At 34.2% G+C, this 24,966-nt stretch overlaps 1 protein-coding gene across 3 annotated transcripts in view; it reads left to right on the forward strand.

Moving 5' to 3' along the window:
• Window positions 1–24,966, forward strand: part of TSC22D1 (TSC22 domain family member 1) — a 133,142-nt gene that overhangs the window by 34,456 nt on the left and 73,720 nt on the right. The window contains exon 3 of one of the 3 annotated variants that reach the window (XR_007461230.1): window positions 163–2,794. The exons of the other annotated variants lie outside the window; for them this stretch is intronic. The gene's annotated coding sequence lies outside the window, so the exon portion shown is untranslated. Of the gene's footprint in view, window positions 1–162; window positions 2,795–24,966 lie in introns of those variants that run through there. 3 annotated transcript variants of the gene reach the window in all.

The following is a 24,966-nucleotide window of genomic DNA, read 5'->3' on the forward strand; positions in this document are numbered from 1 at the left end:
CCAAGGGTAGGATTTGATTCCAGGAAGTTCTTATCATCTACAATGGGTAGAACATGACTTTGGTGTCTTTGGCAAGTTTTCATTTTTCCTTGGTGGATTCCTTCTGTGACTCCAGGTATCTTGATAATGGGAGACCGGTTTATTTGTTCTCTAATTGCCCAGATTTCTTTCAACTGGTAAACATCATACTTCTTCAGCAAAAGGAACTCTTCTAGCAGAGCCTTCATGGATGATATCTGTCACACATGCAGCACCTGCAGTTTGGAAGGCAGTGGTGAACGGAGCCACGCAATATATCTAGAAGACACAAGGATGAGAGAGCCACCTGATCTTGTCATTTATAAACTTTAAGATTTACTCTCGTGTACTCTTGGTCTGGAACGGAAAGGCTCAAATAATGAAATAATTTTTTCAGATTGGAGTTTTACATGGCCATGCAAATATTCCTTTCTATTCAGAAGACTGAAATAGAGAAAGTATGAGAGACTCCTTTCTTTTAAAAGCAGCTCTCTGTTTCACTTAAAAGATTTGTGGGATTGAAAATCACCTTAATGAAGCAGGCAAATTTTTTTTTTTAGTAGTATAGGAGATCCAGAAAACTTAACAAAATTATTTTTTGTTGCCTGACACTGAAAGGAACTAGTAAATAAAAAGGTGAACTTCTTAACTATTTCCAAGTTGCTTTTATTATTAGGATACACTCTTTTAGCTTATCTTTTTCTGCTCTTGAGCCTTCTTATTTGTCAAGTCAACAAAGATTCCAGTATAGAAGTAGAGGAGACATCTTGAGATCAAAGTAGCTTGTTCGGTCTTCTAAAGTAGTAAATACCTGTTAAATTTGAGGTATTGTTCTGCATGGAAGGCATTCTAAAGTTTGAATGATACTGAAACAAAGACGCATGTAGAGAGCACAGGCAGTTAGTAGTATGGGCATAAGTCTCCACATGTGAATAAGTGTTGCAAAACATTTAATCCAAACGGAAGTAGTTATCAAAATGTTTCTTTTTTTCTCTTTGGCATCTATTAACTGATCAGTCAAAAGCTATTAAAGAAGTTTTTAAAAGCTACCTGATGCTGCCAGTTTGTTTTATTTGGTATAAAGTTTAGGAATAAGAATCCTAGAGTTATTAATATGGAAGCATCTAAAATGATCTTGAAGGTCTTAGGAGCCGCATTTGCTAAGTTATACCTGGCGTGTCGCCTCTCTTTCTATGAGACCTTTTTTTCCCCCCATTAGTTATGAATTTTTGTATAGTACTTAAAGGTTTAAAAGATCAGTTTGAACTAAAATTTCCGTAGGGAGCTCTGAATTCCCATAAACGATTATAGCTTTGTATGCTTGATTTGTTTTTGTTAAATTTGGATAAGAGTCTTCACAGACACCTATAAATTAAAAAATGACTACCCAACATTTTAGAAAGAACTGAGGGGAACTGAAAGTGAAATTTGCTTGGAAATTAAGTTAGTTGAACTCTTGGAACCACAGTACCAACCAGTTTATGGCCTGTGCGACTAGCCTTTTGTTTCAGTTTTAAAGATGAAAAGTGATTTAATCTCTTAACCTCATGCTTTGATTAAATTTTAGCTCTGTTCCTTAAAGTGTGCAAAAGAAATGTAAGTGCATTTAATTCACCTCATGCCACTAAAAGCTATTTAAAAGTGAAACTTTTTGTATATTAATGTGAACTGATTTGTTTATTTAAACTTTTATTTTGATACATTTTCCTTTCAGATTTTTCAATATTTCGTGTCACTATGCAATCCTATATTTTTCAGTGTTTATTTTATGATTATTAGTATAAGCTAATTTTTTTTCCTAGAATGACTAATTGTGTAATATTTGTACTATGTGATCATTTGAAAACTAATAAATATTTTCTCCATGAAAAAAATGCACTTACTGATAAATGGCTTATTTTTATTTCAGGAGTAGAAAATGAAAACTACAACAGTATTTTTAAGTGTATTTTAATTTTATGTGTCTTCCTCTAAGTATTTCTGAATATATATCCTCTTCTTGTGTATGTTAACCTTTTTGGAAACAAAATTTTTTAAAAACTATTAAATTAAAATGATTCTTCATTGGGTCATCCAGTCCCAAATGTATGAAATAGGTGATCTATTTAGTCTTTTTTCTCATTTTCCTGATAAGCTTCATCTTTGTTTTCAGAATTGGATTTTTTTTTTTTTAAGATACCGTTTTTGTGTGTCCATTTTACGAACCATTAAAACTCGAGTAAATATTGTAAATATCAGGAATAATATGGTCAAGTTTTTTGAAGTGAGATTGATCAAAATATAATCCCTTACAAAATAGCATATAAAAGACAAATTCTCAACCCAGGAAAGGAACATTTGGAAATAATGGCTGATTGGAGAACTATCCAATTCACAAGAGCTGTTAACAGGAGAAAGAAAAATGTTTTAATGTTCTGTTTGAACAAATAATTGTAGAAGGAAAAACCTTATTTAAGAGTCTCTTGCTTTTAACCTTATCAAGACAACATGGAAAAGGGTAAAGCTTGGTTTTTGGGATTCTTTATAGCTTACATAAACTTATTTGAAGCCACTGGAACAATTTACCTTTTCTATGCAGAGTCTGCTAGAAGCAAGAGGGTTTTCCCTTTTGATTTGAAGAAAACTTACATAAGAAGTGGACTCTAAAAATTAAAAATGAACATTGTGATGGTGTCCTAGGCAAGAAATAAAAGTTGAATTAATGACAACTTGTGGATTAAAATGAAACAGTTTGGCTCCCCAAAGAAATTATACTCTGAAAAAATAAAGAAAAAGGAAATTATGATTTAGAATAGTTACTGTGTTTGTGGGGTAGGAGGAAACTAAAAATTCTTGGCTTTATTAGTCTGGTAAGTTTGGAAAAGGGAGTGAAAAGAGTTAAGATTCTGTGGATAAAATTTTGTTTTTAGAATTAAAGCCATTAAAAGATTTACAGACATATTTCAATGGAAGGCTGTATTTTTTACTTGAATACAAAAAAATTATCAGCCATAACTATACGTGTATAAAGAGTGGGTTGTGGAGTTTTAAATCAAAAGCCTGTACCAGAAACTTCAAACATACTATAAAAGTAATGGTGAAATGGGAGTTTTAAATACTTTAAATTCTTACTACATGGATGCTTCCCTACACGGTCTTCAAAATAAAAATATTACAGAATGTTAAACATGGATTATCTTTGTATCTTCAAGGTTGAGAGCATAGGCTTGTTTCACCATCATTGATTGGATTAACTGTAGTGTAAAATTTTGATGTTCATTAGTGAGGAGACTTTTTAAAAAATAGCTTTTGTTTAAAAAAAGTAAACGTCACATAAGCAGTGTGACTGGCAAAGTACTGACCTTGCAGTTTATTGTAAATACAAGCTCAGATCTTATTTTGCTATATTGAAACAATTGAGCAAAATGTCCATTGGTTAGATGTACCATGTAATTTCTTGTTTTCTTTTTATTCAGGTATTTTTATTTCCCATTAAAAAGATTACATATTAATTTAGTCCTAAAATGTGAAAGATTTTTGTTTTCAAAAATAAGCACAAAGATGCTCTAAAATTTTTTAACACTAAGTATCATCTAAGGTAATTAGATTACTGCAGTAAAAATGTTAGGGAACTTCAAAGTATACATCGGAGTTTTCAGGAATTATGATCAAAGGGATCTCTACTCAAGAGGTAAGGTATGGCATAGGTAGAAAAATGTTCAAAGACTGTGTTCAATGTGATGTCTGATGGGGAAGTAAACTACAACAGATATCCTTGGATTTTCAGACAGGTGTAGAATTAGGAAAATAATTTTTTAAATAAACCTCTCCCAGAAAAAAAAGGATAAGCCACAGATTGTTTTTATATGACTTTGGAGTGCGTTTAGATACATCTATAGACGTTGTACCTTTGGTGTACTTAGCCTCCTATATTTTAAGCTATCTTTTACTTGTGGTCTCTTAGTGTTTATCATCCAGTTTTGATTTACTATTTCTTAAGCTTTGAGTGCTATTAAAATATACTTTGTATGGAAAGTTGAGTACATATTCCATGAGATTGTTGCCTGGCTTCATTTTGCCCATTTTTATTAAATGATATCTAGAACTTAGAAAACTGTTGTACTGAATAATTTTTACTTGGTTTGAGAAATTAATTTGAGTCTTATAAACATTCATTTATACTGTAACTTAGGGGAATTTGTTCTATAAGGATTAAAAAATAATATTGAAGGGCTAGTATATAAAATCATTTAGAGAAGAAAGTTATGCTATTATTCTCTGAGGAATAATAAGTAGGTTCAGAGTAAAGTGTTAGCATATAGTATTTAGTGTATCTAGAATCAAAGGAAAATGAAATATTCAATACAAATGACCTGAAAAAATGATTTAGGTGTTCTTCCCTAGAAATAATAGTATAATTTATTCAATAGATGGTAACGTAGAAACCACAATTATCTTTCACCCTATCCTTTAATTCTTATTATAAGAACACTAGTTTGTGGACAATAGTTTGCTGTCTGTTCCACTTTCACCTTTATATGTAGAGCAAATGATAATGTTGATGTGAACTAGTGATAGAACTCACTACTTCATGAGGTAGCTGATTTCCTATTCAGGATGCTTTAATGGTAAGAAGTGGATCCAAGATTTGCTTCCTTGGCATATTTTATTTGAAAATTACCATAGATGGTAATCTATTTTAGCACCCTCATTTTACATACAAAGTAGCGTATACCCAGGAATATCTCCTATATTTCTAACATCACACAATTGATAAACAATTGTAAGACTCCTATCTCTTGACTGCAAGCTCCGAGATCTGTATTCTGCCGCCTTCTCATGTTGATCCTAGTTCTGGACAACATAGTGCAAGTCTGATTTCCTTCAAACGTGACAGCCTTCAGGTATTTTAAGATGGCTGTTACATCCCCATTAATTTTAAGCCCATTTTTTTTTTGCTTGTTTTTGTTTGTAAATAGATTTAAGCACCTCCATTTTCTTGTTCTTATTCATGTAACATAGTTGTGAAATCCTTGAAGGTTTTGTAGATCTTCCATGAACATGCTTCAGTTTATCATTGTTTTTCTTAATGTGTGACATTGAGCCAACACAGTACAGATGTGCTCAGACTGGCTGTAGAATTCTCATGGCCACTTTGTTTATCCTTCTATATCTCTCCAGTAAGGTGCTTAATTTTATGCATGTTGAGGTTCTCTTGCACAAAAACATTCTATAGTGATATGCAGAATACTTGGTGTCTAAAAATTAGGCTAGTAGTCTTTAGGTACAGGCAAATGTGTGCAGTTCAGCGGGAAAGAAAAAATATTATCGTAATGGCTAAAACTTTAAGAAATCGTAGTTTAAAAAGTACAGTCTTCCATTTTGTATTTGCTTGCTTAGTTCTGACTCAGATGAACGAGAATGACCATTTTAAATGACTTGTATAATGTGAAATGTTACTTTTCAGGTGGTTCTTGATAATTTAAGGGTAACCAGGCCTGTTGGAACTAAACTGTTGACACATGACTGACCATGAGAAGAAAATCAACTGGTGTTTAGTAACATCATTAAAATTAGAAACAAAAAGCAGTTCTTCAGTGGAAAGGTTAGGGATAGATCCCAAATAGCAGAGAAGATGGTGAAGTAGCAGTCTTGGAAATCTGAGAATGTGGCCTAAATTCTAATGAGGGCATAGTCTTATGTTGCCTCTTGAAATATAGAGCGAATACTCTACTACAGCAGTGTTATTGTAGTGTAACAGCATTTTAAGTTACCAATGAAATATTTAGCCTTTTACCTCCCAATTTTAAAATTGAGCTCCTGGAAGACATAGAATGTTTAAGGGTTGCGTGTTTCTGAAACAAAGGTTTGTTTGAGAAACACTGGTTTGAAATAAGGTATATTACCCTATGTAAATTAGAATTTTAGGGCAAGGGAGAAAGAAAAGAACAAACACACACCTCCTGTGTGCAGCTTTGGCCAGCTGCTTTATGTATATTTACCTAATTTAATCCAGCTGACCTGTGACCTGTGAGAAAGGGAATGTTTTTCATTTTACACACAGAAATAATACCAGAGGTTTCAAAACTTGCCCAAGGGCATATACTCAGTAAGCAACAAAGATGGCATTTGAAAGATCTATCAAAATATAAAGAATTCTGCACCATTGATTACCAAATGTCTTTGCCAAAATGAAGGCATATTCCCAGGAACATTTTTCTTATAGAAGCTCAGTGTTTAAAGTAGATAAAAGGGATATTTTTACTTAGTATGCATTTTCAAATTGTATTTAAAGAGTAGTTTTGGTTTTACAGAGCAGTTGACCAGAAAGTAGAGAACCCCACCTCCAACCATATACCCCGTTTTTCCTCCCATAGTTTACCTTCGTATTAACCCCTTACTTTTGTGTGGCACATTTGTTGCAATTAATGAACTGATACTGATACATCGTTAGGATTTACTTTTGTGTCATACACGTCTTTGGGTTTTGCTAAATACTTTTGTATCAATGTTAATGAGAACTATTGATCTGTAATTTTCCTTTCTTGTAATGCCTTTGTCTGATTTCGATACTAGATTTGCCTCATAGAATGAGGAATTGTTCGTTCTCTTTCTACTTTCTGAAAGAGATTGCAGAGAGTTGGTATCATTTCATTAAATATTTGGTAGAATTCACCAATGAAGCCATTGGCTTGGTGCTTTCTGTTTGTGAAGGTTATTAATTACTTAGTTTTTTAAAATACAGATAACCTATTCAGTTTATTTCTTCCTATGTAAGTTTCAGTAGATGTGTCTTTTAAGGAATTGGTCCATTTCATTTAAGTTTTCAAATTTGTGGTGATAGAACTATTCATAATATTCCTTATTATCTTTTTAATGTCCAAGAGACTGGCAGTAATGGCCCCTCTTTCATTTGTAACATTAGTTGTGGCTCCTTTTATTTGTTAGCCTGGCCAGAGATTTACCAATTTTATTGGTAAAATAGCCAGATTTTGGTTTTGTGTTTTCTCTTTTAATTTTCAGTTTCACTGATTTCTTCTCTAATTTGTATTCTGCTTGCCTTAGGTTTATATTGCTCTTCTTTCTAAGCACTGTTTTGTGCTATCCCACTGTTTTGATAAGTTATATTCTTATAGTTTGAAATATTTAAAAATTCTTCTTGAAATCTTTTTTACACCACTGTGTTTTTTAGAAGTGTGTTGTTTAATCTCCCAAGTATTTTGGGATTTCTATCTACCTGTAAATATTTGTTACTGACTTTTAGTTTAATTCCACTGTGGTTTGAGATCATACTTAGTGTGATTTCTACTCTTTTAAATTTTGTATGATGTGTTTTATGGCCCTTAATCATGGTGAAAATTCCACGTGAGCTTGAGGCATATTTTGTTGTTGGATGAAGTATTCTTTAGGTATCACTTAGATACAGTTGATTGGTGTTGTTCAGTTCAACTGTGCCCTTACAAATTTTCTATCTGCTGGATCTGTCAATTACTGATAGAGCAGTGTTGAAGTCTTTAAGTATAATAGTGGATTGATTAATCATTTTCTCATTTCAGTTCTGTCAGTTTTTGTCTCATATTTTTGATGCTCTATTGTTAGGCAAGTGTGTAGTAAGGCTTGTTATGTCTTCGTGGAGAATTAACCCTTTCATTAAGTAATGACCCACTTTATCCCTGAGATCTTTTTCTTGTTCTGAAGTCTACATTTTCTAAAATTAATGAAGCTAGTGTAGCTTCAAGTGTTGTCATGGTATAATTTCTTCATCCTTTTACTTTTAATCTACATGTATCTTTATATTTAAAGTGAATTTCTTATAGACAACATGTAGTTGGGTCTTCTTTTTATTATCCACTTGATAGTCTCTGTCTTTTAACTGATATATTTCAGCCACTTACATGTAAAGCAATTATTGATATAGTTGGATTAATGTGTTTGTAACTTTTCATTGCCTTTGTTCTTTTAAAATTTATTTTGCGTTTCCCCCCTTTTTAATTTTTTCTGATCTTGATCTAATTCCATTTTCTCTCATCTTAGCATACTTCTAAAACTTTTTTTAATTGTTGCCTCAGAGTTTGCAGTATACATTTACAACTCATCTACCTTCAACTAATACATAACCACCTCATGGGTAGTGCAGATATCATATAATAGAGTATTCCCGCTTTTTCTCTCCTATCCCTTATAACATTGCTTTTCTTTGTTTCACTTTTCCATAAGCTATAATCAACCAACATATTGTTGCTGTCATCTTGAACAAACAGTGTTAACATCAATTTAGAATTTTAAAAATAAAAGGTTTTGTTTTGCCTTTTATAATCACTTCTCTGGTGCTCTTCCACAATAAAATTGTGTAGACCCATGACCTATATAATCTTTCTTTTCTCTGGAGAACTTATTTTAGCATTTCTTTCAAGGCTGGTCCACTGGTGACAAAAGTTGCTTTTTCTTCTTTAATTTTGAAGAATAGTTTTGCTGTATTCAGAATTCTAGATTGGTAGGGTTTTTTTCCCCTTTCAACACTTTAAATGTTCTGCTTTACTTCCTCTTCTTGTTTGTATGATTTATTCCTCTGTAGGTAAGATTTCTTCTCTCCTACTCCTACCTCTGGCTTCTTTCAAGATTTTTCCTTTGTCTTTGATTTTCTACAGTTTGTGATATGCCTAAGTGTAGATATTTTGGGATTTATCCTGTTTTATATTCTCTGAGCTTCCTTGATCTGTGTTCTAGTGTCTCATAAATTTTGGAACGTTCTCAGCCATTATTTTTTCAAATATTTCTTCAGTTCGTTTCTCTCTTCTTCTCCTGGTATAACCATTGTGCATATGTTGCATCTTTTAAAATTGTCCCATAGTTTTCGGATATTATCTTCCTTTCCCCCCCTCCTTTTCAGTTAGGAGGTTTCTGTTGACATATCTTTGAGCTCATGGATTCTTAGGCTTTGTGCAGTCCACTTATGAGCCCACAGAATTCATTCTCCATTTCTGACTTTGTTTTTGAGTCCTAGCATTTCCTTTTGATTCTCTCTTAGAGTTACATGACCCATTCATTTTTTCATGTTATCTCCTTTTTCCACTCAAGCTTTTAGCGTGTTGGTGGTTATATGAAATTGTTGGTCTGTTAGTCCAACATATCTGTCATATCTGAACCTGGTTCTGATGCTTGCTTTGTATATTCATAATGTGTGATTTTTGGGTTTTTTTTTGGTTGTTGGTTTTTAATCTTTTAGGGTGTCTTGTAATTTTTTGTTAAATGCTGGACATGATGTTTTGGAAAAGGAACTTAGGCAGATAGGTCTATAGTGAGGTTTTATGTTGATCTGACTAGGTGTTAGTCTGTTTATTGTTTGCTCTACCTGTATAGGTCAGGCTGAAATTACCTCTTGCGTGCTTTTTTAGGTCCACTCTGATTGCATAGATTCCTTTGTAAATAGAATCAGAGCCTTCTTTCCGTTGTAATTTCTTGTTGATTTGGTGGGTAAGGTGTGGGGATAGAAGTTCTTTGTGGTCCTGTCAATGGTCTCAATCTTTTAGTGGACTCTCCTGTGGGCTTTCACCTTCACAAGCATCCCCCTACCTTGCCCCTTATGAGACGCAAAGGGTAGAAAGGGCCTGATTTGGGTATTTCTCTTTCTCCATTTTGTTAGACTTTGGTTAAATAATTTTCCTTGAGGGCAGCCCTTTGTTAAGGAGAACCATATGCTCTGGATGTACTTCAAAATGGTTATTTTTCCTTCTGCTTCCAGAACTAGAGGAGATTTTTCTGTTCTTTACCTTGAGAAAGTGATGGGGCTTCTGGAGATAAAACTCATGAAAATGTAACAGGCCCCTTAAAGTTGACTTCCCAAAAATTTTTAATCTCTCAAGTTTATGGGCCCTCAGTCTCTAGCAGTTAGTCAATTCCTTTTATGTTTTTCTACCCGGCTGGCTTCAGTGGTGGTTTCTCCTGGCAAGCTGCTGATATCTGTATTTTGCCTAGTTCTTCAGTTTTGGGTCTGGTAGTTGATCCTGTGACCTTAGATCTCTGATGGATATAAGAGAATTTGTTAATTTTCAGTGTAGCTTTTTTCTTGTTTTATGCTCAGGAAGTGACAACTTGTACTTGTTGGAAGGAAACTGGAAGTCACTGAGCATTTTTAAATGTTTGAATTTGCCTTCAATTTGGTTTGTCCTTACACAAGTAATGGTGCTTTACTAGGAGCCTTCTAAGCCATTATAATTATTTAATTTGATTCATTTAATGAATCATTTAGTACTAAATATCATGCATCTCCCAAACATTGGTGATATTAAGATGCTTCTACACTTGTACACCTCTTTTCAAAATCTTGCTTTTTTTGTTGTCCTCTGGAGCCTGGATGTATCTCTTATATCTTGTCAAGGACTCTGTGGCTGTAGTACTTTCTCTCTTATGAACAAAGCTCCTTCTCTGTTGGATCATTATTGTGTCTAGTTATTCAGTCATATATCATGTTAAGAAGAGGAAACTACTTAATCTTCGCCCCCTTTAACTTATGCAATCTCTTCTCACTTTTATTACCAAGAATTGTCTGCTCATAATGTTACAGTTTCTCAAATTTTATTTACTTTTCAATCTGTTCCAATCTGGCTTTTGCATCTAATACTGCTAGGACTGCTCTTGTCAAGGTCACCCAAGTCCTCCCTGTTGCCAAATCCACTGGGCACTTAACCTGTGCTGTTTTGACCTTGTAGCAGAATTCAGTGTAATTGAATACTTTTACCTCTGAAACACCCTCTTTATGACTTCCATAACAGCATATACTTCTGATTTCCCTCCCTGCCTTTACTTTTTAGTTGCTGTTGCTGGTCTTATTTTTTTATACACTATGGAGAGTAGTTCAGTGCTCAGTCCTTGAGCTTTTCCCTTAACCTCTTTTCCCTTTACACTTAGATGATCTTATCTATTACCATGGCTTAATACCTTTGTTAACTCTCCTCAAATGTTTATCTCCCCCCTCCCCTCTAGCCCTTCCTCAAAGCTCCAGTCTTGATATTCACTTGGATAATTAAAGCAAATTAAAATGTCCAGTCCTGAGCTATTTTTTCAGTGTGGCACCATCGTTTATCTCATTATGTCAAAAACCATGGAGTGGTCTCTTCCTTACATCCCATATTCAGTCTCTTCATTATTTGTTACCTCACTTGTTTCTTTTTTGGACTTTTTAAACTTTATATATAGCAGTTTTTAAAAAAAAATTTTTTTAACATTTATTTTTGAGAGAGAGACAGTGCAAGCAGGGGAGGGACAGAGAGAGAGGGAGATAAAGAATCTGAAGCAGGCTCCAGGCTCCTAGCGGTCAGCACAAAGCCTGACGTGGGGCTCAAACCCATGAACAGTGAGATCACGACATGAGCCGAAGTCAGACGCTCAACTGACTGAGCCACCCAGGGGCCCCAAGCAGTTTTTTTTTTTTTTTTAATTTCTTTTTTTTTAAAGTAAATTCTATTCCACAAACTCAAAACCCTGCAGTCAAGAGTCACATTCTCCATCAACTGAGCCAGCCAGATGCCCCTATTTGCAGCAGTTTGAAGTTTACAGAAGAATTGACCAAAGGGTACAGAAAGTATCTATATCGATTCCTCCTCCTCCTTTCCCTACTAATTAATATCTTGCAGTTATTTAGCGTATTTCTTGCAGCTAAACCACTTTTGATACATTAAAGACCACAGTTTAAGTTAGGATTCACTCAGTGTGCCTAATGTCCTGTATGCACCATTAGGGCATCTTACATAAAGTTTCACTGCCCTTAAAAATCTGTCCCCCACCCCCCCTTTTTTTTTGTCCACCTTTTTATCCTTCACCATCCCAATCCCTGGCAACTACTGAACTTTTCCTGTGTCTGTAGTTTGGCTTTCATATAGTTAGAGTCATACCAGTATGTAGCCTTTTCTAGTGGCTTCTTTTACTTTGCAATATGCAGTTAATGTTCTTCCTTTTCTTTTTGTGACTTCATAGCACATTTCTTTTTAGCAGTGTATAACTCTACTGCAGTTTATTTTTTCACCTATTGAATTATATCTTGGTTTCTTCCAAGTTTTGGCACTTAAGGATAAAGTGCTGTAAACATTCATATGCAAGTTTTTTGTGGACATACGTTTTCAACTCATTGGGAAAAATATCTAGTAGTGTGATTTTTGAGTCTTTTGGTAAGCCTATGCTTAGCTTTGTGAGAAACCACCAAACTCTTCCACAGTGGCTGAACCGTTCATTTTGCACTCCCACTAGCAGTCAATGAGACTTCCTTTCGCTCCACACTCTTGTCAGTGTTTTGTGTTGTTGGTGTTTGGGATCGTAGCTACTCGAATAGGTAGATGTATGGTGGCATCATTGTTTTAATGTGCAGTTCCCTAGTGACATGATAACAAGTATCTTTTCATAAGCTTCTTACCTATCTGTATATCATCTTTGACAGGTGTCTGTCTGGATGTTTTGCCATTTTAAAAATCTGTTTTCTTACTGTGTTTTAAGAATCCTTTGTATATTTTGGGCACTAGTCCTTTCCCAGATAAGTGTTTTGCAAATATTTTTTGCTAGTCTGTGGCTTGTCTTTGTTCTCTTAACAGTGTCTCTTGCAAAGGAGCCGTTTTATACCTAAATGAAATCCACTTCATCATTTTTTTTCTTTAGTGGGTCATGCTTTTGGTGTTGTATCTAAAAACTTATTGCCATACCCATAGTCATTTAGATCTTCTCCTGTGTTATCTTGTGGAAATTTTACAGTTTTGAGTTTTAAATTTAGACGATCAGTTTTGAGTTAACTTCTTTGACAAAAAATAAAAAAAAAATTTGGATTGTGGATGTCCAGTTGTTTTAATACCATTATTTGAAGAGATGGTGTTTTCTCCTTTGAATTACTTTTGCTCCCTTTTCAAAGCTCAGACTTAACTCCTAAGTCTCTCTCAAAGTTGTCCACATCTTATTTCCATCTACCAACCTTTCCTCCAAGCCACCACCACCTCTTGCCTGAACTGCTACAGGTCTCCTTGCCTTATTGTTTGACCTCGGCATCTGTCTATGAGTTATTATAATTTTAAAGCATAAATAAAATTGTGTCTGTTTTCTGCTCAATACTAATTGCTTTCTATTGTAAAAACAATGAAATCCAAATTCTTTATCATGGCCTATTAAACCCTAAGTGATCTTGACCTGACTCTTCCTCAATTTTACCCTTGCTTTTGCTCTCCAGACAACTTTGGGCTTATTTCATTTAGTCTCTGAATTATTTAAATTATGTATCTTCTACCTTAGCAGATTTGTAGTAATGGAATATCCCTTTTCCGGCTTTTAGGTCTCAGCTTAAATGTTTTCAGAGATGCCTTCTCTAGCTACTATATTATAAACATCCAGTTCTACATCTCGCCCTTCATTCTTATATTGATTTCTTCCTAGTATTTTTCTCAATTTAAAAGCATATATTGTCTGTTAGTTGACTTCCAGTGACCAGAGATTGTGGCTCTCTTGTTTATGTTGTTCTTTAGCACCTGGCACGGTGGTTTCCACATGGTGGGCACTGAACAAATATTTTAATGGAGTAGACATAGGCAGCCTTTGAAATGCCCAAATCTAGTGAGGGACATCCACACATAAATAGATGAATTGTAATGCCACTTCGGTCCTATTGGATAGTTGTCCCAGAAAATAAGAGATGAAAGATTTAAAAAGAAATCTTTGGGATTCTTTCTCACTAGTGTGAACTGGTGATTACAAAGGTCAGTTTATGAAGTCTTAACTGCCTAGGCTTCTTAGCCACAAATTTATATTTTTATTATTTGTTAATGTGGGGGTCAACAGAACTCTCGTCCTAGCAGTTCGAGACTTAGGACCTTGTGTGTCTGAAGAACCCACCATTCTGTAGGGACAGTGTGGGTGTGTAGAGGTGGTCTCATGCCCACCAGGAGGCCGGGCGGTACATTGATGGAGCATTGGCTGTAGAGTCAGTGTTCGCTTTTGAGGACGCAGTGCTGCCATTTACCTCAGCACATCATTGAACCTCCCTGTGCCTTAGGCTCCTCATCTGTGAAGGAGCTAATGAACTTACAGCATTGTTTTGAGGATTAAATGGATATATATATATATATATATATATATATATATATATATATATATATATATATAGCATTTACTATGCGTCACGTCCCGCAATAAATGCAAGTGTTTCTGTTGTTATGTAAAGACCTCATTTAAGTAAGATTTTATTACATTAGGATATACTTACATTGAGTAACATGTAGCTTTTCTCCACAGATCCCTCACTTCCTATTGTACAGAGAAAGAGAGGCTTCACTCTCCCTGATGACAGACATAAAACGTGCCTTTGCCACCCTCAACCTTTTCTCTCCCTCCTGTGTGCTACATCATACCACCTCTGCTTTCTTAGATGTCCTAACGTTTTGTTATCCCTTCTTTATTTTCATATTCACCTGCTTCCTTTCAACTAGATCCTTCTTATATGCCTATAAACATGTTAAAATCTCTCCAATTAAAAAAAATAGGTAACTAGCTGCTGCCCTGCCCTCCCATCATCTATGTACCCAAAACTGACTATAACATTCTGTCCATTGATTTCTTCCAACATTGCTGCCTTCTCAACCCACTCTGGGCTTGTTTCTACCTCTTAATAACTTCATTGAAATAATACTGATAATACTATTGATAATAATAATACTCATCACCAAATCAAATGGACAATTTTCCTATCTTGTCAGAAGCGTTCAAAGCAACTGATGTCATTCTTTTTTGACATTTTCGTTCTGTGGGTCTTTACTTCTGATTTCCTTGTATCTTTTTGGTGGTTCTCAGTCTCATTTGCAGACTATTCCCACTCTACCGAGGTTTTATTTTATATATTGGAATTGCTAAGGTTGGTCATGATTTCAATTCTTCGGGCGTCTGTATCCATATTGCAGATTCATTACCTTTATAATGATGATTCAAGTTTAATAACACTGGCCCAACTTTATAGACCAAATACCTGTTTGGCATCTCTTTGCATGTGCTCTAAGAGCACTTCAAACATGTTTTATGAATTTATGATCTCGCCCCCCCCCCCCTTAAATTTGGGCTTCCTTTACCATTCCCCATTTTAGCGAATATTACCCCAGTCCATCATCCAGTCTTATTTTGTGTCTAAAATATCTCAACAACCTGTTTTCCTGTTTCCACTACTCTGGCTCAGTCCATTATTTGCTAACTTGAAATAATTTCCTAACAACATTTCTAAGTTGTTTCCTTGTATATACCCTTGCACTAATTGAATTCAGTTGCCACAGTATGCCAGAGTGATGTTTTCTTAAGACACAAATTTAATGATATTATCCCTTTAATTAAAACACTCAATTGACTTCCTATTGCTCTTAAGATCTATGGGAAGGATAGGGACACAAATCCTTTATATTATAATTTGTGAAACCCCGAAAGACGAGTTCCTATTTATCTGTCCCGTCTCACCTTTGGCCACACGGTGTTTTTCTTTCTCATCCTTCATGTCTCAGCTCAGTGGTCATTTTCTTACGTCAGGAATACCTCCTCTGATGTTCTTAGGTTAGATCATCTATTTGCTCTCACAGTGACCTGTGTACCTACTGTATCATTGCTGATAGTCATGGTTTTACATTGTTATGTGCCATTTTCCCCCTCCAGCTAAAAGACCCCAAGAGGCCAAGGATCTTGTTTGCTTTTGTTTATCATTTGCCAGTGCTTAGCACAGTTAATTGGCTTATACCCATCATTCATTGATTCTTAAGATACCAATTTTATTTTTCCTTCACTAAGGAAAAAGAAAGTAATCTAATGAAAGATAAGCTTACAATATTATCGAAAGAATTTCCTATAAAAGCTGAATTAACTTGAATTGTAACATTTTCTCCCAGCCCCCTACGTTTCTATGATGGTAAAATAAATGTTATTGAAGGAAAAAAATTCTGGAATCTATTTCTAGATTCTGATACATTATGAAAATAATTGGCACTTAACAGTGGTTCCACTCTTCAGGCCTTCCAAAAAAACATTAGATTTGTTTCTGACTTTAAAGATAAATATTCAAGGTAGTTGTGATTTGGCTTTAAGTATAGGTTTGATGACTTTCTGAACTCTCAAATGATTCTGACTTGTGATTGTATCTGGGAAGGGATATTTAGTGATAATTTTAGTTTAAGAACATCACAAGAATTTTTAAATTTAGGGTGATGTGTAGTGAATCATTGCTTGTTTGTTTAGCTAGCTCTTCATTTCATTAATTTATCCTTTCTTTTTTTCCTCATGCTTTTGTTTCTTACAGGGAGATTAACCACTGTCAGCATTTGTGTTTTCATTCCTCGCTTAAGGACCTCTCCTCTGCACTATTCCTATAGGAGGTTGAAAAGGTCGTTTCCATAACAGATTTAATTTTTTATCTTGATTCAGTTTATTCTTCAATTAGAGAAATGTATCATGGAAAGACTCAGTTTGCCACTTAACATTGGATGTTCTCAAAGGAAAGTTTAAAAAATCTATCAAAAAACCTTTCTGTAATTTTAGGGGCTGTTTTCCTAGGTTCTAAATAATAAACACTCCTGGCAACCTGGCATTTGGTAGCAAGGGAATAAACTAATCACTTCAGTCTTTTGCAATCACTTAAGATACTCATTAACTGTGAGTCATTGTTTTGAAATAACGTACATTCTAGCTCTTTTTGTTTTTCTTGCTTGAATTGCTTCGTATTCTTTAGAAGAGTTGGTGGCAGTTTTGAGCTTAGTGTGCATTTTTATTCTCAAAATTGGGTGGTGCCAAAGCATATTGGTGGACAACAGACTATTCCCATCCAGTCAGATTGGTTGTACATGTCCTTTTGTAGAGTGAAAAGTACACTGAAGTATAGAACTTTTTTCTTCTTGCTGAGGTACTGATAAGTTCATTTTGCGAAATGGATATGTTTGAATTAATAGAGAACTAATTACCTTTGGCATCTTAGAAACGTATGAAATGCTCCTTTGCTAAAGGTAGAACTGCATTTATTTCCTCAGTAAAATTTGTAGTAGTCCTTTGAAAGCAGATAATAACCTTGATATTTATTTAACAGTTAAAAGTCAGGCACTATTATCACACTGATTAAAATGTATCTGTGTAAAATAGCTTGTTAAGTACTTCCTAGAATTTTAAAGTTTTAATTATAAGGACTCAGTAACTTTTTCATAAGCAGTTTTTATTTAAACATTTTAAGTATGTAGTCTTTTTTTCTAAGTTGGTAGGATTCTGTACATTTTCTAATATAAGCCCTTTTTTTCTTCATGGAAAATGTGACTTAATGAACTCGTGTTTTTTTAATAATGTCTTTGGAAAGTCATTAAAAACAATCTTGTAATGGCTATCAGATTTCTAAAAATAATTAGCTCCACTTCCAATTTTCATATAAACTAGAGCCATGGTATTTTAGTTGTAAAATTCAGTGCATTAAAAACAAAAATCAATAATCACCTTCTGGCAGTCACCTTTGTCCTCTGAACTCTTTGTGTTGGTGGTGACTATAGGACAGTCTGAATAAGGACATTTTATGCACATTTTCTAATTAAGTAGTCTAAATTCCAAACCTGTGTTTAAATGTATTAATTTATCTTCACATAGTATAGTTTCTTAATAGGTCTGTAGTATATATCAGCATTGGAAAATTTTCATTGCCTTTTCCACTGAGTCCACTAAAAATGTCAGGTTACCTGTAATGAAGAAGAGGTTATGCTAGAAGATTCAACACCTCTTTTGAATTCTTGGAGATGTATTATATGACATGCAGGCTCTACTAGGAAGGAAGGTATTTATATGTAGATTGTAAACTTATAAATTTTCAGTGAAAAATGGAGTACTATTTATTGGCTATGCTTTTGAGCATCATCTTATTTTCTATTTAATTTTGGCTTCCTGATTAGGAAAAGGACCAAATTTGTTACATAAATTGTTTTTTTATTGCTCACCTCAATAACTCCTAAGTATTTTTTTTTTTTGGCTCACCCCTAATGTAAGTATATATTTTGAGTGTGCAGATCTGAGAGTTTTTGTTTGTTTGTTTTTAGATTACTCTCAACATTTCAGTACAAGTCACAAAATGATGGGGATATTCTAAAAACATTTGTCTTTAAAATTCCTTTCTCATAGGAAGTTACTGTAGAAAAGCAGTCACCGTCTCATGAACTGTTAATAACATTCCCTTTACATTGAAGGTACGGGTGTGGTGTGTTTATTGTTTTGAAGATTCTGCTTTGTCATTACAAAAAAGGTCAGCAAATTTTGAATGTTTTTATTTCTGTGAAAGAGAAGTCCATAGTCCATCTCTTAAGTTTAACAACTCCTAAGTTCTTTATGATAGATAACTAGTGGACTGTATAGGGGAAAATAAAATAATTTTTAGCTGTTCCCTATCTCATGAAATATCCTAATGATTCTTCATTTTAAAGGTCCTTTTTTTTTTTTTTTAAATTAACCACACAGATGATAACCCTGGAACATTAAGTGCACACTTCTTATTTCAGCATTTTTGCTGCAGTAGCTTGCCTGTGACTGGTTGAGTGATTTTCACCTGAGTTGCTGTCTTTGTAAATTTGTCTGAGAATCCCTTTTCTAGTTAAAACAGCTGTTCCATCAGAAGTTACACACACACGATTTATTAAAGAAAAAATTTGCTATTGAGATTACATGTTATCCAGTAAAACTTTTCTTGAATTCTTAACATATACATACAAAATGTTTTATTTTAAAAGTGGAATCTAGCAAGTACCATAGTCTGAGACATGTAAGGTGTGTGTCTTTTATCGTCTATCCAACATTTCCTACTATATAATTTGCTCCAGTCCTTCTTTCTTCATATATTAAGCAATTTTTCCTATAATTCTTCCGATAATATTTACTGATTAAGGATTGCATTTTGTCACTATGCTTTTTTTTCTTTTTAATCCTTTACCCATTTTACCATAGGAGGAACAGCAAGTCTTTCCCATGTAACATAACTTTATTTGTTAGGACTGTTTAATGAGTGCTGTAAAATGTTGAAAGAATTGGGTTGAGTATTGCATGGCTTTAAACGGGTCTTTAAAAAATACAGATGTTTGTCTTTATGTTCTGGATGTTTAAGTTTTAGAAGTCTTGTTAGTGATTCCTATTCTCTTAAATTATAGCACAGTATATTCTTATTAGGACTGTGATTGTTGGTTTTGGTAGTGGGTACAAATCTATATTTCATGTGGAATTCTTGATAGTTTTGCAGGTTCTTTTTTCATAGATCTGATTAGCGTGATTGCATTTATCAACTGGTGTGGTGAATAAGGTGTTCATGCTGGGAGAAGTGTTTTGGCTCTACCATTTTCCTTTTATGTGCTTGTGTTTGCATTGTTAGTATCATTCCAATTCTAAATTTCTTCGCAGGAATATAGCAAAGCCTTTTCTCCATTTGGTGTGGGTTATTTTGTTTAAAACAATATAAAATAACTCATTTAATCAGATGCCCATAAACCTCAGTAGAATTTAAAACATGGAAAATGACAAGAAAGAGTCGAAGGAATACTGAAATTCCTGTACCTTTGTAGCACTGCCACTGAGGAAGCCTTGTGTGGAACACACCTTGGACTTTGTAGTTGATGGAGACCATCTGACCCAGGGATAGACTAAGTATGCAGTGTCAGTTTGCATGCTAAATATCAGCAGGGTGCAGCATCTTTCTGAAGTTTTTGATTTAAGAAAAAATTTAAGGGTTTTTCCTGCACCAAATAGATGGTCTTTTACCCTCTAATTTGAAATTTACTGGTTTAGACTATGGTTAAAAAAACCTCTTTTTCATAGCCCTTGAAAATTAAAATAATTCGCATGTCATTTAAAATTCCAGCCTTATGAAACGGTTCACAATTTTTCCATCACCTTAAATTTCCTTAAATTTTTTAAATTTCCGAGGGTATCAAACCTTCTGAATTAAACCACCGTGCAATCTTAGGCAAATATTAAAACAAAGTTTGATGAAAGTGATAACCTATATCCATGCTACTATAACTAGGACTGTATGAATAAAGTAAGCAATCTGTTTTTAACTTTACCCTTTTTAGGGGGATGAGACAATTTGTTTATTAGAAATACTCTTTGTGGATTTACATATGTAATTTGTTTACCTCCACTTTGAAATCGCATATTCATTTTCTTCTGGAGACTTTTAACTTTTTTCACGGAAACTTTTGAACATGACGTATTCTTGATTTACCTAATTTGTGAACATTTAAAGTAAGAGTATTATGCTGGAAAATACTTTAAAATGCTCAGGTTTTGATAGATGAAAAGGAATAATGTTCCCACACATTTTGACTTTGAAAATTTAATGATTGCTTTCTGTTATCGATGTGACTTAGAAATTGTAGGGGCTAATAATTTTTTCCGAGAAATTTTCTAATTTATGCTCACTTAATTTTTCTACAACTCTTACTAATATTTTAGGAGGAAGTAATTATATATATACCTATATTTATTTGTGAATACCCACAAACGTGCATACATACACTTCGTATATGTGTGTGTATATAAACACTTTGTTGATCTCTGACCAGGGAGAGCATGCTAGATCACATAGCTGTAATTCTAGATTGCTTTTTTAGAATTGGTGCCATGTTCTAGAGCTAAGAGATCAGGAGGTAGAAGGAAGAAGGGTGACTGACAACTGGAAAGATCTGGGGAAATGACTGCTGTCCCTTTCTTCATTAGTAGTAACCAATCTGCTTTTGCTGAAATGTCTTATGTTTGCTTTTAAGAAGCTCCTGTTGTTAATAGTGTTGCTGTTTCCAGAAATAGAAGGGAGAAGGAAGGGAATTATAGAGGCAAAACTTGACTTTTAAAATCCTGTCTTTGAGGGGAGAAATTTCAAGTGCCTGGATTTCATCTTTTCTATTTAGTGTACTTTTGATGCGGTGTTTTTTAAGGTGTCCCTTTCTACATTTTGCTGCATTTAACAAACATAAATAGTATGTCACTTGCAATATTAATTCTTCTCATTATAAGTAAGGAAGAGTGTTTCATTACTGGTATAATGCAGTTACTGGATATATTTTGAAGGTGACCTAGGTGTGTCTGATGCATTGGGATGTCCTAGGTTTTTCTGTCGACTGGCTACATAGCTAGTTTCCATTATGTGATACCCATGTTACCATTTGGAGCCTGAATCCATGCCTTCAGGAACTTTTATCAAGAGACTCAGATTATTAAGAGGTGTTTTGTTTTGTTTTAAGTAGAGTCATCAGAATTAAGAAAGAAGTCACCCATAGTGGAGGGGAAACAGGAAGAGGGAGTGCCCCTCATCATTCAGCATCAATTTCTAGTGCCCCCAGATTCCCAAGCACGTTAATGATGTTTAACAAGAAAACTTTTTTTTTTTTTTAAGTTTATTTTGAGAGAGAGTGTGAGTTGGGGAGGTGCAGAGAGAGAGGAAGACAGAAATCCCAAGCAGGCTCTGGTGGTGGCACTCGACGTGGGACTTGAACCCACAAACCATGGCTTGAACTCACAAACCATGAGATTATGACCTGAGTGGAAACCAAGAGTCAGAGGCTTAACTGACTGAGCCACCCAGGCCCCCCAACAAGATAACTTTTATTTTTATTTTTTTATTTAAATCCAAGTTAGTTTACATATAGTGTAATTATGATTTCAGGAGAAGAATTTAATGATTCATCATCACTTACATATAACACCCAGTCATCCTCCCAACAAGTGTCTTCCTTAATGCCCATCACCCATTTAGCCCTTCCTCCCACCCAACACCCCACCAGCAACTCTCTGTTTGTTGTCTGTAGTTAAGAGTCTCTTATAGTTTGTCTCCCTCTCTGTTTTTATCTTATCTTTCCTTCCCTTCCCCTATGTTCCTGTTTTGTTTCTTAAATTCCACATATGAGTGAAATCATATGATATGTCTTTCTCTGATTTATTTCACATAGCATAATACATTCTAGTTCCACCCGTGTTGTTGCAAATGGGCAGATTTCATTCTTTTTGGTCGCCAAGTAATACTCCATTGTGTGTGTGTGTGTGTGTGTGTGTGTGTGTGTGTGTGTGTGTCACATCTTCCGTATCCATTTATCCTTTGATGGACATTTGGGGTCTTTCCATACTTTGGCTATTGTCAATAGTGCTGCTATAAACATTGGGGTGCATGTGCCCCTTTGAATCAGCATTTTTGTATCCGTTGGATTTACCTAGTAGCACAATTACTGGGTCATAGGGTGGTTCTATTTTTAATTTTTTGAGGAAGCTCCATACTGTTTTCCAGAGTGGCTGCACCAGTTTGCATTCCCACCAGCAGTGCAAAAGTGTTCCTCTTTCTTCACATCCTCACCAACATCTGTTGTTGCCTGAGTTGTTAATATTAGCCATTCAGACAGGTGTGCGGTGGTATCGCATTGTGGTTTTGATTTGTATTTCCCTGATGAAGAGTGATGTTGAGCATCTTAAAACCTTTTTTTTTTTTTTTTTTAATAGTGTGGATACTGTTGTTCTGCAGGTAAAGTAACACATTACTCTAGGATACTCTAGGATAACACAGCTTAGCTAAAACATTTAGAAACTACTTTTGGAAAATGGGATTATGTTTATATTAAAATCAACTTCATTTCAGTTTCAACCATTCCTTTCAAAGTACTATAGAAGGCAACATGAAGAGGTTTATCTGCTCTCAGAAATAGTATACATTGATTTATTCATATAGTATACATAGGTATTTTATTTTATATTATATATTTATATATTTACATATTTACATATATACATATTTACACATATATTTACACATATACATATTTACACATATACATATTTACATATATAAATATATATACTTATATTTTATATTTTATTCATATAGTATTCGTAGGATTTTATTCATACCGATATCCTTATTTTTCCCCTCTGTGAAATTATTGCTCATTTGAAATGAAGAAGCTTTGTTTATTTTACAGATTTTTAATAGGTTTAAAAATAGTACATATTGCGAAGTATTGCTCTTATCTCTGTTCCATATTCACCCAGTGGTATCTACCTTCCTTACGCAGCTCTAAGCAGCCACTATTAAGTTCTTTATTGTTCTTTCAGACATTCTATATACATATTAAAGCAATTCAGAATTTATATTCTTATTTTTTCCACTTTTTAAAACTTTATGCAAAAGGTAGCACATTATACACACTGTTTTGTCCCTTTTTTCATACAATAAATAGACTATTTCCTCATTCTTTTTTTTAAACAATTGCATAATACTGCATTATATGGGTGGACCATATTTTACTTACCCAGTCTCTAATTGCTGTATTTTTAGGTTTTTTCCTCTTTTGCTAATATTGTGATGAGTAACCTTGTACATATGTCATTTCCTATCTGCATAATTATATCCATAAGTAAAATTCCCAAGAGTAGACTTGCAGTATCAAAGTGTATTTGTAATTTTGAGGAAAATTGTCAAGTTTCCAACCATGAGATTTGTGCCAATTTATGCTCCCACTAGCAATGGGTGAGAGTGAGTGCATTTTTCCCTCCTGGCTTGCCTTTAGAGTATACAATTGAATTTCTGGATTTTGCCCATCTGTAAGGTGAAAATTGTATCTCGGAGTAGTTTTTATTTGCATATTTCTTATGAGTAACTTTAGGCTTTTCATATTTATTTCCATGTACTACCAGTTCATATTTTTTGCCCATTTCTGTTGAGTTTTTGTTGCTGTTAGTCTTCTGTGATAAGAGGGAGTAGCCAGTATTTTTCCCAGTTTGACATTTGTTTTTTGATTTTGTGTGTGTGTGTGTGTGTGTATTGCCATTGCAGAGGTTTTTGATTTTTATGGAATCAGATTCATCGAAGTTTCCATTTATGACTAAAATTTTGAGTCAGAAAGACCTCTCTCCTCCAAAGGTATGAAGAAATTATATTTTCTTTAACTATTAGTTTCATTTTTTCTATATGCATCTTTGACTCCTTTGGAGTTTATTTTAGTTCACTAAGTAGATCCAACTTTATCTTTTTGCAGATAGCTCCTGTTGATCTGACAACATTTAATGAGTATATTTTCTTTAGATGATCAGCTCATACTCAGCATGAGTTTAATTAGAATATCCTTTAATGTTTTGAATCTAAGGACAGTAAACAAAAGATGAGTAATAGGAAAGGTAGCATTTTTCTGTATTTAGTTCTCTTCTTAATTGAGTTACCAAACCTGTAATGATCTATAGGTACCCACATGTAGAAAGGAAATTTTCCACAACTTTTCTACTACATTTGCTAGAGTTTAGTGTAGGTCACTATCAAGGTTTGTCTCTCAAAACTCAAAACTGTGTTGTCCATACGTACTTAAGTAACTTGTCTTCTGAGTTCTCTCCCCGCAAAGACCTTAAGTAGTTAACTTTGAGAGCAAACTTAGAAGGAGAAGGTGGTAGAGAAAAGATACTCTACCATGGTTCAGCATAGCACTGACAGCATGTCACCATGGTGACATATAGTTGGATATGTCTCCTCTGTTTGCTGTTAGGATTTCCAATGGTTGTTGCAAATTCTGAATCAAAAGAAAAAGAAAAAAAAGAACCACCAGATTTTATAAGCTGATCTCTGTTTTAGTCAATTCACATTATTTCAGGAGTGTTTTCTATTAAATAGTTCATTCTGTCTTGTTAGTCTGTTCCTAATCCATTTATCTTCATGTTTTCAAGGATGAAAGTCACCGATATTTGTGTTTTTTGTATATGGTACAAGAAAAGATCTGACAAAACCCATCATTTCTTTCAGTGAGATTGAAATGAATTGATACTATACTGATCACAAAAAGCATCTATATATATTTGAAAAAGTGAGTAGGTTCATGTTTGAAGATACAGAACCCAGGGATTCCTATTTATCAATCACCTTTTAGATCCTTTACAGTAAATCATTTAGACTAAGTCCTACATGCAGTAAAGCAAAATGGTATGGGAGAGGCAGTCCCT

The sequence above is a fragment of the Panthera uncia genome (assembly GCF_023721935.1).
Source record: "Panthera uncia isolate 11264 chromosome A1 unlocalized genomic scaffold, Puncia_PCG_1.0 HiC_scaffold_16, whole genome shotgun sequence".
NCBI classification, from domain to species: Eukaryota; Metazoa; Chordata; class Mammalia; order Carnivora; family Felidae; genus Panthera; species Panthera uncia.